Source organism: Giraffa tippelskirchi, chromosome 4, assembly GCF_054371585.1.
Source record: "Giraffa tippelskirchi isolate mGirTip1 chromosome 4, T2T-mGirTip1v1.2.pri, whole genome shotgun sequence".
Classification (NCBI taxonomy): domain Eukaryota; kingdom Metazoa; phylum Chordata; class Mammalia; order Artiodactyla; family Giraffidae; genus Giraffa; species Giraffa tippelskirchi.
Window position 1 is genome coordinate 59703771 of NC_137278.1, and position 16714 is coordinate 59720484.

The 16714-nt window shown below is 45.5% G+C and overlaps 1 long non-coding RNA gene across 1 annotated transcript; it reads left to right on the top strand.

Moving 5' to 3' along the window:
• Positions 1-290: 290 nt before the first annotated feature.
• LOC145546384 (uncharacterized) lies at positions 291-11853 on the top strand. Its single transcript, XR_014082872.1, has 4 exons — positions 291-375; positions 10322-10445; positions 10892-11023; positions 11529-11853. It is a non-coding gene; the product is annotated as an uncharacterized LOC145546384 (long non-coding RNA).
• Positions 11854-16714: the final 4861 nt, after the last annotated feature.

Here is a 16714-nt window from a genome sequence, read left to right on the forward strand (position 1 = left end):
CTTGTTGGAGGAGATAACTAAGAAATAGCAAAAGGGCCCTGTCCAGTCTAGGCAGAAGGAAAGAAGAAAATAAAAGTCTACATGGAGGCAAGAGATCATGTAAAGCAATTTGGGCATACTGGCAGTCTCTGGAGTCTGCTGGTTCTCTCCACTCCCTGTTGATTTATCCCAGCCCTCCTCTCACATCTATGTGCTCCCGACGGCCCATATCCATTTTAAAGTCATGGGAACTGAGGTCCACAGAACACCACTGGCCCAGAGTTCCACAGCTACCTAGCAACCACCTCAGAAGACACCTCTGAAAACTCAACCAGGGTGAAGACCGTGTCCACATGACTCCACAAAGGCATCCTCCACGTGCTACCATCTGCCATGGTTTGTATGTTGGCATCTCCTCCAAACTCATATGTTGGAATCCGAACCCCCAAAGATGGTAGTAAAAGGTGGGACCTTTAGGAGGTGTTTAAGTCATGACTGGAGACCTCATGAATGGAATGAATGTGTTATGAGAGAGGCTCCAAAGAGTTCCCTAACTCCCTTCCACATGTCTGTGTCTTTGCTGATACTTTGATCTCAGACTCTTTGGCCTCCAGAACCCTGAGAAGTAGATTTCCATGGAGTATGAGCTGCCTGGTCTGTGGTACTTTATTGTAGCAGCCTAAATAGACTGTACAAACATGGTCCTGAATAAAGAGGTCAGGAGTGGGAAGGTCAGTCCACACTGATACTTGAGTGGCTGAAGAAGACCTTAGAAACCAGTGGCTATTTGAGAAGGGCTCTGAATGTCAGGGGGTACTGAGCATCTGCGATGAATGGGATTCGCAGGGGCTTGTTCATCTCTAAACATTTTTCAAGAGCCACTTGAAAGTCACAAATCCCTAACCACTTCCCAACAACCCACACAGAGACCTCTCAGCCTCCTATGCACATCTAAGAATAGCCTACTTGGCTGCAGTTGGCCTGAAATTCTTGCTTTTTGCGTCAAAACACTTGGCCACTAGTTTCAGGCTGACACTCCCTTCTACAAATGAGAAGAGGTGCCACCGCTCATTGGAAGAGTTCTCACTTATTTTCTGTTGGCAGAGGAACGTGTCAGAACCTGGACAGTAAGTCAAAGAGTTTGCTGAGAGGAACTGCTTTGGTTCTCTGCCCGTGGGAGAATCTTGATTTCAGTGGCTCAAGAACAGGCAGAAGCAGGATTAAAGGATTTAAAAAAAAAAACAAAAAACTTTTAGTTTATTTGGCTTCTAGGCAATCCAGAAATCTCCAAGGGGGGTTCTCATACAAAAGGAATTCTTGTTTATAAATGTGGAAAACACCATTAATTTTGAGGGAAGCCCATTTCTGTACAACAGAAGGTAGCATGAAAAAGAGGCAGACCCAGACCCAGCCTCTCTTATTATAACTAAGTCACTTGGATGTACTCTGACAAATAAATTTAGCTCAGTTTTAAATTCTATTTTAAAATATTGGTTTTTGAAGGATTTACAATAAGCAGCCAGAATGGTTGTTTTAAGATTGGTGGTGAAATGGATTGTTTAGTTCTGCATTGGATCTGTGCTGTCTTATCCTTCTAGAATTGCTAAAATTCTCATGATTACTGCTGCTTGAAGCAGGATCACATCGTGGCTTCCAATCCCTGGTCAGGGAACTAGATCCCACATGCCGCAACAAAGACCTGGCACAGCCAACTAAATAAATATTTTTTTAAAATAATATATAACATTTAAAAAATGTTAAAACATTTTCTTTAACTTTAAAAATTCATTCTTTTTTCTTCTGAAAAGAAGCCAAAACATTTTTTGTGGACTCCCTTGTTAGTTTCCTACAGCTGCTATAACAAATGACCACAGATTTAGCAGCATCAAGTAACACAAATTTATTATCTTATGGTTCTGGAGGTGAGAAGTCCAGAGTCTGTCTTGCTGGGCTGAAGTCAAGGTGTTGGCAGGTCTGGTTCCTCCTGGAACCTCTAGGAGAAAGTCGTGTTGAGATTCTAGAGGCTGTGTACATATCCTGGCTTGTGTCTCTTCTGTCTTCAAAGTCAGCAGATGAACATCTTCAAACCTCTCTCTGAGTCTCTGAACTCTGCTTCCATCACTCCATCTCCTTCTCTAACCCTTCCCCTCCTGCTTCCCTCTTATAAGGGCCTCTGTGATTATTTGGGGCCCACCCAGGTAATCCAGATCATCTCCCCATCTCAAGCTCCTTAGTGTAATCACGTCTGCGCAGTCCCTTTTGCCATGTCATGTCCATGGGTTCTGGGAATTAGGATGTGGTCCTCTTGGGGGAGGAGGACATTATTCAGCCTACCAGAGTCCCTAAAAGTGTTTGGGGGCCAAAGTACTATGCCTACAGTGTTTTTGTTCAGTCGCCTAAGTCATGTCCGACTCTTCACGACCCCCTGGACTGCAGCACTAATGGATTCGTTGGTCCTGACTCAAAGCACGGATTTAAGAACTGTTTGCACCAGAATGTAAAATGCACTGTTTCCTTCATTGAGAAAGTCTTGCTCTGAAAGAACTGTGCTTAGTGATACAGTCTATTTCTCTCTGTGCCAACTCCTCATCTCCTAGCAGCCCAGTAACAGACAGTGAGGGGACTAACAGAAATGCAGTAAGTCGATGAGGTGTGCATTAAGTCGCTGCAGGAATCTTTCCATTATTTGACTTGTTCTCTGACTTATGTTGGCTCGGGCTATTCTCGGGTGCTCCTAAGAGCTTGGTCTGTCTTCTCCAAAGTGGATTGTGTTGGTGATAATTTAGAAGGCTGAGGAGCCAGCCTGATCTCAGGGCAGCACTGGGCACTCCGTGGTTGGGGGCGTCTACAGAGGTTGGTTCAGTGGATGAATGGATGCATGAATTCATTCAGATGAACTAACTTCAAATACTGAATGACTCTGGCTCCAACAAGTAAGTGGTCTGTTTATAGATTGGTCCACAATGGTCACTGAAGAGAGTAAACAAATAAAAAGCTGGGAGCAAAGGCCCTAGGAGCCGTGTGTGGTGGGAGAGGGGGATCTTGGTGGTTTGGTGGTTCAGAGGCCTCTGTCGGGTGGTGCCGAGGCCAGGATCCGGGCAGCTCCCTTGCCTCCTGGGTTGTTTCTCCACGTGCATGGAAGGGGCACCCCAGATTCTCCAAGGTGTGTGCTGGCGGCCAGAGAGCCGGCGGAGAGCCGGAAGCCACTGGCTCCGCGGCTCCGCAGCGGTGGCGGCGGCAACACAGGCCTAAGGAAGGAACGCATGATTTTCTTCTCACTTCACTGATCCCTCTCCATCTGACGTGGCAGGTGTGCAGAGAAGGAACGGTGTGTGAATCGATTTGGAGAGGATCAGTGACACGGCAGCGAGCTGGGCCGCGCCCCTAGCCATCGATCGCCTCCGAATCAATTTGCACACGGCTCCCCCGTAGGTCACCTGCCAGTTCAGACGGGAAAGGGAACAGTGAAGTGAGAAGGAAATTATGCCGGCAAGTCTGGGGACCCTTTCTCAAGAACGTGGGGGTCAGCCTTCAGCTGCCTTGCATCTGCAGCCTTTGGAGGGGTCTTGACTCCCAGCCCAGCTCAGCCCAGGACCCCGTCTGTCTCGCTCACCTTCAGGGAGGCTGAGCAAAATGGGGCCACTCAAAAATCTATCAGCCTTGAGCTCACCTCTGGGGTTTGGGCTGCCACAGTCATAATCCTAAGAGCTATTTCAGAAAACCCAAATTGCCAACAGTAATAATCTCTCCGCCGCGGGACTGGTTTTCATTTGTGCCTCTCAATGCACTTTACAATTAATTCTCACCAACCTCGGCCTCCCACGAGCCAGGAGCCCAGGGGGAGCCCAGAGCAAGCCTTTGAAGATTCCTGGCTCCTCCATGGAGAGGACAAAGGGCTTCCCCACCTGGAAGACAGGCACCGGGGCCCAAGTCTTCCTCAAGGAGCCAACAGCAATAGTCTTCTCTTCTGAGAGCAGACAGGAAGGTTGTATGGAGTGGTTAGGGCCTGGAGGACGTCTCTGACTCCTGACATGGTCCATCAGCTTTGATTCAGGCAAGAGGCATCTTAACCACTTACCAAGGCAGAAAATATGACTAGTGATCGGTTTCCCAAGATCGTGTCCATCCAAACGCTGATGGTGCTGTGGAAATGCTGTCTTCTCTGGAGCTGTGGAGAGAGTGGGGTCCACTGCCACCCTCCTTAGGTCACAGTGAAAGTGTCAGTTGCTCAGTTTTCTGTCCATGGGATTCTCCAGGCAAGAATACTGGAGTGGGTTGCCATTTCCTTCTCCAAGGCATCTGACTGACCCAGGGATTGAACCTGGGTCTCCTGTGTTGCAGGCAGATTCTTCGCTGTCTGAGCCACCAAGGAAGCCCCTACGTCACGGGGATCCCAACAAAACAAACTGAAGATCACACCTGCCGGCAGTGGATACTCAAAAAGTGGATCTGGCTCAGAAGCCCCTGCGTGTGGAACTGGCCCTTTTCCCAAGGGAAGGGTTTTGATTATAAGTGCATTCCAGTTTGTCGGGCAGATTTTCCAAGCAGTGGGCTCCTTACTGTTACTAATTTCTTTGGTCTACCCCACCAGAAGCAGGTCCAAGAGAGACCTGGGAAGGACACAACCACCCTGAGTTGTAAAGAGAAAATAGGAAAACCAGCATGTCCATCTCCTGCCTTGTGCACTTCTTAGATGCGCCCAGAACGCCCTCACTCACTGTGGAGGAAATGCTGATCAAGTTCTTGCTGTCCTTTCAAATTTCCCCTCCCCACCTCCCTCCTGTGTTTAAGAGATTTCTCAGAGTCCAGTGGCGCTAGTGGTAAAGAATCTGCTCATCAGTGTAGGAGACATAAGAGACACGAGATCGATCCCTAGGTCGGGAAGATCCCCTGGAGGAGGGCATGGCAACCCATACCAGTTATTCTGCCTGGAGAATCTCATGGACAGTGGAGCCTGGCGGGCTACAGTCCATGGGATAGCAAAGAGTCGGACATGACTGAAGCGACTTATACCCATGCATGCACGACAGTGAGTCAAGAAGTTCTTACCTGCTTCTCAGATTAGCCCATCTGCTCCAAGCAGGCAGGCGAAGCAGGGCTCCTGAGTGCTCACTGTCCAGACCCAACCACACATGTGTGCCCATGCCCCCCCACACACATGTACACACATATGTACACACATACTCCCCTCTACCCAGCCCAGCTGGATTCTCTCCCAGGTGAGGCCTTCCTGGCCCTGCTCTCCCTGCTCTCAGGACTCTAGCTGTCCCCATTTACCATGCAGTTTAAGTCTTCCTTATGATCCTTCAGGCTCTAAAGCCAGTCCTGTTGCCCACACTTCTTCCATCCCAACTGCAAGGATGACAATCTGTGTGCTCCATCATTTCCCGTGACCCCACAGAACACTTCCAGGTCAATAAAGAACCAGCTTAGAGTTCGGTCCAATAAAATTGAACCTGACCCTGATTCACCAAGAGGGTGATGATGTGGTTCTTGCCTGGGGGAGTTCCAGGCCTGGTGCACATGTGGAGTTCCTTGGCTGAATTTAATGCTCTCAGGGGCCCATTAAGTGACTGGGGCCATCTCATAAGGCCCATGTCTGCAAGTATGTCACAGAGTCAAGGCTGTGGAGAGTGGAAGGAGCTTAAGTATAACCAATTCTAACTTGGTGTGTGTGTGCTCAATTGTGTCCAATTCTTTCGGACCCCATGGATTCTAGCCCACCAGGCTCCTCTGTCCATGGGATTTCCCAAGCAAGAATACTGGAGTGGGTTGCCATTTCCTCCTCCAGCGAATCTTCCTGATCCAGGGATCGATCCCAGATCTCTTGGGTCTCCTGCATTGGCAGGTGGATTCTTTACCACTACGCTACCTGGGAAGCTCTCTAACTTGGTAAGTGGCCTCATAGGTTAAATTTGTTGGAATCCGTGCTGGAAAGTGGGGTTAGATGGTTAGAAGATTGGGTTGGAGGGAGATAGACTATCATTTCTGAGAGCTTCAACTCTACTCCTGTCTTCTAAAATAAGTCAGTGAGGTGGTCTGTGGTTAGGGCTCTGAACTTTCACTGCCGAGGCCCTGGGATTTGATCCCTTGGTCAGGAACTAAGATCCCCCCAAGCCATGTGGTGCCACACACACAAAAATAACAAATTAAAAAAATAAAATAAGCCAGAGGGTAACTACTCCTTTTCTGCTAATCTCCCCCAGTGAATATTTTCTGAAGCAAAAACTATGTGAGAGGAGTTTAGTCAATAAAGAGACAAGACACATTTTGCATCCTCACTAAGACTACAAGAGACTCACATGCTGAACAGGGTCATTCAAGATGACAAAAACCTGTACTTGATCATACTTCATAGAAAATGATGGTTAATTCCATTTCTGGCACTTGATAAGTTGACCCTGGAGACCCAGGGTCCCCAGAGAGCAGTACCTGGAATGTTTAATGACTGTATTTACTTTTCTTTGGCTCCACATTTGCACATGGTACACACCACAGACATATTCTATCCACCATATCTTTATATTATTAAATGCTTTAGTTTCATACAGGAAATACATGCACATCCTATAAAAGTACAAAGAATCAGGAGCCACCCTCTCATAATCATCCTCTAGACACACGAGTCCCTTAGGTCACCAGGGCAAAGTACTGTAACCAGTTTCTTTTGAGACATTCCGGAGATATTCCATTCCATGCATATGCAAGCAACTATATTAACAAATATTAGTGATCATAGCTATTGGGTATTTTTCATCGTTGTACATAGAAAAGTGTGTCCACTTTCCTCTACCTTTTCTCCTGGCAATGGCTCAGCTGCCTTTATCAAGAGTGGTCATGTTTCCCTAACACACAGCGTGCCTAATAGAACGCGCCATAGCGGGTCTAGCAGGCGCCTCTGCGATCACACCGCGGTCCCCGCGAGGATTCCGGCCAAGCTCGGTGGTTCCAGCCACGCGAGGGTCGCGCCGCGCCTCCGGGGGCGCAGTGCCAGACTCCGGCCGCACGATGGCGCGCGCTTCCTGCGGACCCGGCCCTCGGCGCGGCGCAGACAAAGGCGGGCGTCCGGCCTCCCTCGCGGGGCCGCGGAGGCGGCGGGCGCCCCGGGTGGCCGCGGCCGCCCCTGCGCGCCGAACCTGGCAGCTGCCGCCTGCCTGAGCCTTTGTCCTGCACTGCCCGCCCTTGTGCTAAAGGACACGGCAGGAGGCTGCTGGGCGCACGCGGCGCCAGCCGGGCATCCACCCGAGTCCCGGGCCCTCACACCCCCCACAGCTCGGCCCCACCTGAGCTTGGGTCATGGTCAAGAAGCTGGAAGCGCGGGAGTGCGAGCGGCTCCCGAATGGCTGCCCAGGAAGCTTCTTTTCCCTTCCACCCATTAGCAAAGAATTTGCCCCAGAATTCTGCACTGTGGAGGTTTTTCGCCATTGCCGTAACCTCCACCTCCCACTTCCCATTGAAATTCTATAGGGCTTGGGTGTCACGTCTGCAGAGGAGATGCTGGAATTTAGATTTGAGTGGATTTGAGTGAAAACCATGAGCATGGGGGCCTGGCTTCCCCAAGCTCGTCTCTGCAAGGCTCCAAGAAAACTTCCCTCTCCTGTCCTCACATCCTCTAGTCTCACAGTCCAGTAGAGGTTTCTGTGATGATGGAAGTGAAGTGTTCGGCCTCTTCCCTGTCCAGTATTTCGTAGCTGTTAGCCACATGTAAGGGAGAAGGCAATGGCACTCCACTCCAGTACTCTTGCTTGGAAAATCCCATGGACGGAGGAGCCTGGTAGGCTGCAGTCCATGGGGTCGCTAAGAGTCGGATACGACTGAGCAACTTCACCTTCACTTTTCACTTTCATGCACTGGAGAAGGAAATGGCAACCCACTCCAGTGTTCTTGCCTGGAGAATCCCAGGGATGGGGGAGCCTGGTGGGCTGCCGTCTATGGGGTCGCACAGAGTCGGACACGACTTGAAGCGACTTAGCAGCAGCCGCAGCCACATGTAACAATTGCGTGCCCGAAGTGTGGCTGAGAACTGAATTTTTCATTGTATTTAATCTTAATGAACCTACATTTCCAAAGCCACCTGTGCTCAGGTGTGTGTAGGTCAACTGCTAGCCTCTTGGACATGCAGCTTTAAGAGCTCGAGTGGATCCGGGCAGTTGAATATGCAGTTATGTTGTTAAGAACACAATTTTATAAAAATTCAATTGAAGCATGGAGTGTATGCCTGTTGCACCTGAAAAGATGCCTGGGAGTAGCTGATGGAGAGAGACAGTGGTATCAGCTGAGTTTGTTTTGGCTGCTTTGTGAGATGCCTATAGGATGCACTATCTGTGGTAAGGTGACATGGGAAAGAAGGCAAAGAGGAAATGGGTCCTTTAATGTCTTGCTACTGTTGCAAATGGGACAAGGTGGTCTCAGCCTTGGGCTATGTTTACAGAAAATTGGGTGTCATAATCACCATCCTGTATTAAACGGCCAAGTATACACATCCTACACACTGGGCTTCCTGGGACAAGATGATCAGACCCAGAAGTAACCTTGACAGAACTTGGGTTCTTCTGTGGTCCTGTCTGCTTGTGATGAGGTGCAGAGGAGGGCCTGCATCTGCTTCACCAGCCAGTGACGGCTGGGGTGATGGTGCTGCCATCTTCCCTGGATGTGTGATGACTATGGAGCAAAGACAGTGCCTTGTGGGTCCCTGGGGCATCTATCTGTGGGATGCAGGACAATCCCACAGGGAAACCGGAGGGTTAGAAGTGCTTCTTCATGAGCAGGATGTCTTGGGTTGCACGCCATCTTCTCACTCATCATCAGAGCATAGTTCAGTGTAAAACTGATACGTTTACCTGCAGCAGCCATCAGAAGGGTTCTGGTACCTTGAGACTACCTAATCACCTGTCTTCTCCAAGAGTGTTAACCAACCAACAACTTCATTTATTTTTACTGAAAATGAACACGTACACCTGTGTAGGCTCCTTGGTCTAGTTCCTTGAATGTTTCCAATAAGCAATCCAATTAGATGACTATTTTTCTAAAATCGGAGGTAGAAGCTCCCTTTGAATTTTTTTTTTTTTTTTTTGGCTGCACTGTGTCTTTGTTGCTCTTCGCAGCCTTTCTCTAGTTGTGGTGAGCGGGGGCTACTCTTCATTGCGGTGTGTGGGCTTCACGTTGCGGTGGCTTCTTTTGTTGCAGAGCACGGGCTCTAGAGCGTGTGGGCTTCAGTAGTTGTGGCTTGCAGGCTCTAGAGCGGGCTCAGTAGTTGTGGCGCACTGGCTTAGTTGCCCCATGGCACGTGGGATCTTCTGGGACCAGGGTTCGAATCTGTGTCTGCTGCATTGGCAGGCAGATTCTTCACCACTGGACCACTGGGGAAGCCCTTGGTCTTCTAAATATTTTCATGTGTGTGTATATGTCTGTGTGTATGTGTGTGGGTGGGTGGGGAATGGAGACAAATGGAGGGAAGGGGGCAAAAATCGATCAAGAAATTGTGTATTATCTTTTGAGGATTCAGTGTGTCCTTTCACCTACGGTATCCAGAAATAGACCTGTGAACACTGACGTTTTGTTTGAACTAAAGGTGATGGAGGTGTCCTGGCAGAGCTCCTTACCCACAGTAGGCACGCAATAAATGTTTGGTGAATTTTTAGTGAGAAGGGAAAATGGGTCATAATTCCGTATCCAAACGATCTTTGCGGGTTGTCCATCCCTTTTTATTTTGTTTTGGTGTTTTTCTCCTGGAGATGTTCCCGACCACAAATAAAGGACAAGGGGAAAATAGTTATGCACACCTAGAGCTGCGTCCAAACAAAAGAGGAAAGAGACTAAACAAACCCAAGGTTTTCTATTTCTCCCTGAGCCAAGTAATCCCTTTGATTACATCTAATACCTGCCAAAACCCAGATGGTGTGCCCACCCATCTTCCGTGTGATAATGCCACATTGTGAAATCTACCCATTAATATTAATTGTCAGCTAGAGAATCTGTCTGAACTACTAAAGCTTGAGATTGCCTAGAGAAAGCAGGCCCTGCTTTAGCAGGGATTTTAAGATAATTCTCATTCTTTCATTCTGGATCTCACATATGTAGAATGTTAAATAATAGCCCGAGAATGCTTGTCTAATTTCGGCACATGTCTGCCTCTCACAATCCAGGTCTTAAACCACTGTTCATTTGAGGTCTACACCTGCTGACCAAAATATTGCCTTAAACTGCTGTGGGCTTGCCAGTGGCGCATAGGCACCCACTGTTCACCCTGTAAAGAGAATTGTAACTCCCCAGGAGCTGTTTGAATTGAATGTCCCTAGCATGTGACGCTCAGCTCTTTCCCTTTCATTTTTCTCCTCCTCAGTAATTGACTTGGCGATCCTTGAAAAGTCTTTCAAAATCTCGGTTTTTCAATGACTGTGTGGGCCTTCCTGAGCAAAGAAGGCAGAGGCAGAAGTGAAAGCCTGGGAAGAGAACCTGAGGTCCAGGTAGGTCCAGGGCATTGCTCCTGCCTTATAATCCCATGGGCAGCATTTGGTTTGAGCCCTGATCATAAACAGACATCCAGGTCGGCTCCACAACTCTATCTTTGCTTCCACATCTCCACGTTGAAATGTCTCAGCATTGCCGCCTGTACTGTGTTCACTGAACTTTTATTATTTTTTTTCTTAAGCCACAAAATTTTAGAATCTATTTATCCCTGAAATAGATATGAAAATTTAGTAGGTGTGAGATTGAGTTTTTCCTCTGGAGTCGCCCCCTCTTATCCTCATGGGTTATGGTACAATTGCCTTCTGACAGTTGTTCTTAAAGTCAACACCTTAAACTTTATGGGTAAATGCAGAATCCAGCCCACACCTTGTTTTTGTTTTTGCTGGGAGCTACAGAGCTGGTAAAAACGAATGAATTCAATATTCTATGTCCCGTGTTTCAGGAGGGCGCTCTCTGACACCCTGAGCTTGACGTCCAACTCTGGCCAGAGCTGTGGTTGCAGTTCCTGTGGTCGCTGACCGACTGGGGCAGAAGGACACCACACAAATGAAAATTGGAAAGTCTGTCCTTTCGGGTACATGAATGTTTACTTCAAAGTCCTGACAGTTCTTTTATTAGCAAATATTAATTTCAACTGAACAAACCGGAAGACCTTCCTGGAGCAGCATGTCTAAATAGGCATTGAGATAATTTTAAAAACACCTATTGGTATGTAAAGCAACCTTCCTCATGAAAAGAAGTAACTGCACAAGTGGCAGAAGCCAGTTTACACAGCTAAATATTTTGATTATTTAATTTATTACCATTATTTTACAAAATGGAAAAAAAAAGCCATTGAATTGCAATTTTGTTCCCATTTCTGGCCAACTTTGTAATTCTACGTTATATGAATGCTGCTTTGGGGAAGAGATGAGGAATGAGACAGCAAATGGCTTTTTCCAGAGCGAGTCCTCTCCCCTTCTTAGCCAGTGTGTAGAGGGCTGGTGAAGGTGCGTTCAGGCCCCAGGGCTTGAGGAGACAGGCTGTGCTGGGTGTTCCGTCAGAAGGAATTGTTGACCAGTGGTGCACCTCTGCTTCAGTGTCGCCTGCAGATTGTTCTTCTCTGCCTCCCTCCTGGACAGCCTCCGAGGAGAGGGGTGCTTACAGGGTGAGGGGATGGCCCTCTCCTCTCCTCCCCCTCACCGGAAAAGCTGCTTTCTGATGTCACAGATTGGGACAAGTTGTTATAAAGGCACTGAGAAGCAGAAATTAGCGCTTTTAAACTGAAGGTGAATCACAAGGCCTATTTCTACCTCAGGCGCTTCTGTTCAGCCATTTAAAAGGACCAAAATTAACTTTTAAACACATCCATTCTTTACACAAATAAAAGTGGGAGGTGTCTCCAATCACTTTGTAAAACCGAAATGCTGTCTTGGAGAGTTTATTTCACGTGTATACATACATACATACATATATATATATATATATTTACATTTTATTTATTTATTTATTTTTAAATTTCTGGCTGTGCTGGGTCTTCACTGCTATGGAAGCTTTTCTCTAGTTGTGGCTCTAGTTGTGGTGTGCGGGCTCCTTATTGTGGTAGTTTCTCTTGTTGTAGAGCATGGGCTCTAGGACATGCAGGTTTCGGTAGTTACAGCACGTGGGCTCAGTAGTTGCAGTTCCTGGGCTCTAGAGCACAGGCTCGGTAGTTGTGGCTCATGGGCTTAGTTGCTCCGAGGTGTGTGGGATACTCCCAGATTAGGGATTGAATCACATCTCCTGCATTGGCCTGCGGATTCTTTACCACTGAGCTCCCAGGGAAGCCCTTATGTACATATTTCTAAATGACCAAAATTCAGGTTATTATGGTGTTTAAAAGAATTTGCTGGTAGGATCAGACCTGAATATTCCACGCTTAGCTCTGAGCAGATTTTTATGACCTGCTTAGAGACCTTTGAAAAATACACTTAATTATTACAAGGCAGCATCGTGCAAACATGCCTGTGTGATGTTTACACTACCCCATTCTTATCAGTTAGAAGCAAAACAACAAAAATATTAAAGGGCAAACAAGCCAAAATCAATGAGAAGAGAGATGAAAGCATGCCTAATTGAAAAAGGGAATGTATATGAAAATACTGTAAAAACTATGAAGTGTCACCACATATAAAGTAATATCCTATCAGCAGAACTCCAAGTCTTCAAAGGCAGTGCAGCCTTCCCAGTGTGCTGGGCTGTCTGATGGTCTGTATATTTAGGTACTTAAGTTGTGGTACGTTGAGCCATTTCCACCTCTTTGTAAACCAGTTTGTACCTTCCTCTTATACTGTGCATCTTCAGAGGAATTTCTAGAAACCTTAGAACGTTTCAGATGTTCCTAAAGAGAACTCTGGATGGTAAACTCAAAATTGAAACATAAGCAGTTCCAACTAAATTTGCTGCTTTTAGGAAACAGCACCTCTTGAGATGGGAAGGTCAGTTTGAAATGACTGAGTCTATGGAGATCATTTAAAACCCACACATCACTCACAGACGAGTCTGATTTCTTTTCTAGTGGGCATTTACCCAGGGGCTATGCTACCCCCTGCATTTGCCAACTCACTGTCCAGAAGCCAGAGCCCAAGAGGCAAAATTCCAATGTCCTGGAAGCCTTGGGTCTTTATATGAGTGCAATTCCTACTCTGGTTAGAACAGAATCCAGTGAAGTCTTCTGAGCTGACCCTCTAAGACTTCCGGGGGCTCCTCCCCACCGGCACGGAGCTGCAGACATGGTCTTATAAACACAAGTGGAAAGGAATCTCTTTGGTCCTAAATCTGTAGTATCTAAAACCCAGTTTCCTTTTGCTTGAATAAATTGAGGGATAATAACTTTAAAAAAAACTTAATGTCCTCCCAAATCAGAAAAACAGACATGGAATAGACATCAATATCTCATTGTCCAGGACGTTGAAAATTTTAATTGGCTAGCAGAAATTTATTTAAAAATAATGGGCAGGGCAAAATAAATATGTAATTTGATAGTCTGTTAGCAACTCCTTTTATCGCATATGGAGCATTTTCTAATTTTCTCTTTGATTGTAAATAGAAATCTAGTTTATTAAGCAGAAACATAGATTATTAATAAATAAACCACTTGATGCCCATAAAGCACTTTGAGGGTGAAAAGCCTCTACTAAGTGGCAAATATTATTATTTTTATTGCAAACTAACGGGAAGAAACTAAGCTAATGAATGCTTACAGAGCTCCAAGTAGTCATCAGACCCAAATTGCCACACACTGTAAACTATTCAACTTGTTTCTTAGATAGAGATGCGTTTAAATTTTAAGTTGATACTTTTTAATTTTTGCCAATGATGAAAGGCAACGCTTATGGGTCTGTAATTTAAATAAGAATAACTCAAGGGATTAATCAGTTTTTACATTTAAATAGAAGTTACCTAAAATATATAACACTTTTGAAAGTGCAGCTAGCAAAAAAGAAAAAGACAAGACCAAGACTAATTTTCTGAGTTAAATCGTTGCCAAGGGATATAGCTTTTTATAAGTATCACTTCTTTTGAATAATGTTGTAGCCATAACTGATTTACATTAAAATCATACCCTAAACAGATAGAGTGAAACCTGATGTTTTAGGGTTCAGGCTGAATGCTTTCTTATGCTATACTCTTCTGCATTTGGCCTTGACACCGTGGTATATATGATATGTAAGATGAATGAATTCTTTTACTATCTGATATTTGAAGTGAAATACAAAAATAATGCCATGCCACAATGGAATAGTTAAAAATGAAATTATGGATATAAGTCTGATTTTTCCAGGCATTTTTCTGAAGTCAGATCGTAAGTGTTCACTTCTGCTATTAGTCAAAGTGGATGCACTGTATACTTCTATATATTATATTAAATTTGCTGATGCACATACAAATATGTGTTACATAACTGGGGTCTACACTTTTTGCTCGTTCTCAGTGAGAGTAGATTTAATTTAAACCAAACAAATAATTTAACAGACAGATAATCACTGTAAATGTTACAATAGAAACTACCTTGTTTAAATCTCCAGTAAATATACATTTTGGCAAAATCCTGTCGGAAAAATCCATATGGGTTACTTGAGATTTTCATCACTAAAAATGTCAAAGCAGTCCTCATTCTCAAGAGAACTAGGTTCTGATCTGGGATCAGAGCTAAGGTGTGCTGAAAGCAAAGCATTTAAAGACAATTTTCTTGTCTTTCCCCCTACCTCCACACACACACACACACACACACACACACACACACACACACACACACACACACACACACACACACACACACATTCCAGGCATTTTAAAATGACACCATTATGCTCCATGTACAGGACTGGAAAACAAAGTCTCCTCCTGTTTGACAAGATTCAGCCTGCAGTGTTTTTAGCAGCCAAGATACGAGATTTTTAAATTAGGGCCTTCAGAATGGAATATTAGCAGACCCATATTAAAACAAGGCTGGCGGCCCTCATGATGATATGGGGTAATTTTCTAATTAGCAGAAGGCTATTTGAAATGCAGCATGGTGTCCCATTTTTCATACTGTTACTTTCTACTGGGTAGAGCTAGAGAAGTAAAACAAAAGCCATGAAGCCTCATAGTCAGATTTCTATAAATTGGTCTCTCCAGCCCTGTAAAGACCGAATCTAATTTTAAAGGGTTTTTAATTTACAGAACTTAGCTTTGCTGCACTAGGAGCGTTGTGCTAAAAACCAGATCACCATCCAACCAGTTAACAGTTCACAATTGCTACTCTTCAGTTATTTGATTTTAGGTGTTTTTTTTTTTGAAATTTATTATAGCATGTATTATTTATCCTTGTTTTCTTAATGTTTGTGTTTGGGTTCATGTTTTTGAAAGAGGATGCAGCAAAGGGATGTGCATACAGCGGCTGCTGGATAATATGAGGTTTAAATATCTTCAAACATTTATTCTTAAGAGGTAGAAAAGAGGGGTTTCTTTCATGAGTTTGGGTCTTAACTTTTGGCATACTGGGTCAAGAGAAGAGGTTAGGGTTGGAGGTGAGAATGTTTGGGGCACATCCAGGGAAAGACAGATTAGATTCTTAGACATAAAGCTAATAAATAATAAAGAAGCATTCAGTGAAGACATTTAATGAAGACATTTTTTTATATGTGAAGATTCCAAAAGTCAGTTATCCTGTGCATACAAATAGAAACCCCTGTCGGGAGCATGGTCTTCAGTTTTGGAGGAGGAAGAGATGAATATCCCATCCCTAGTAAGGTTCAAGTCACATCATTGTTTATACTGATCACTTCTACAGATTGGTGGACAGAAAAATGGGTTGACTGGCAGAGGATAACTTACTTCAAGCCATCCTCCAAACTGTCTCCAGGATTCATTTTTCCGAAGAGTATGTTACATGCCCTACCCAGAAACCTCAAATGGTTTTCCATGGCTTGCAGAATTTGGTCAGAACTCTGAAGCCTGATCTTGGAGGCCCTTCCCAAATCTACCCAACCTCTCTTTCCAGGGGCATCTTCCTGCCGCTCCACTCTATGCTTTAGCTGCACCAGGAGACTTGTGGCCCCCAAGCCCCACAAGCCCATTGATGTGCCAGGTCAGGTAATTCTTTCCACCCTGAGTGCTCCTCCTGCATCTTCCCACCCAGCAAAGCCCAGTGCATCCTTCTAAAGTAGTTGATCAATCTCCTGGTTTGGAGGGGGCTCCCTGATCTCTTCTTTATTTCCTGTCCCCAGTCCGATTGGTGGTGTAGCTAGGTGTGTGTAAGCTCCTCCTCTGGACTGTGAACCACTTAAAAACATGGAGACACAGAACTTTATTTTTTTAAGTCCCTCCCATACCTGGTACAGGTCCCTGGGTGTAGTAGACACTCAAAAGGACCTGGCATTACATTGACTCTAAATAAGACGCCTGCCACCTTCACATTATGCATGGTAGTCAATATTCTGTAAATTAGATTGGCTATGAGCTAAAAGCAAAACAAAAAAAAAACAACAGCTACCGTGTTCAAGGAACTACACTTGGAGTAGAAAAATAGTAAGAGAGGCTTATGTCTTGGATCATCTTGAGGAATTTTTCAGCCATTTCTTCTTTCCTTTCTGTCCCATTCCAACATGATGAAAGCAACGTTCACATCCTTGCCAGGGCCTGGGGAGTCACTCTCTAACTTTTACCTGCACTGGAACTGGACAGGGAAAGGGGTGGGCCTGAAAGCATGGCATGACTGGGCCCACTCTTCTCTTCCCCAGCATCTGCTCATCAATGCAGA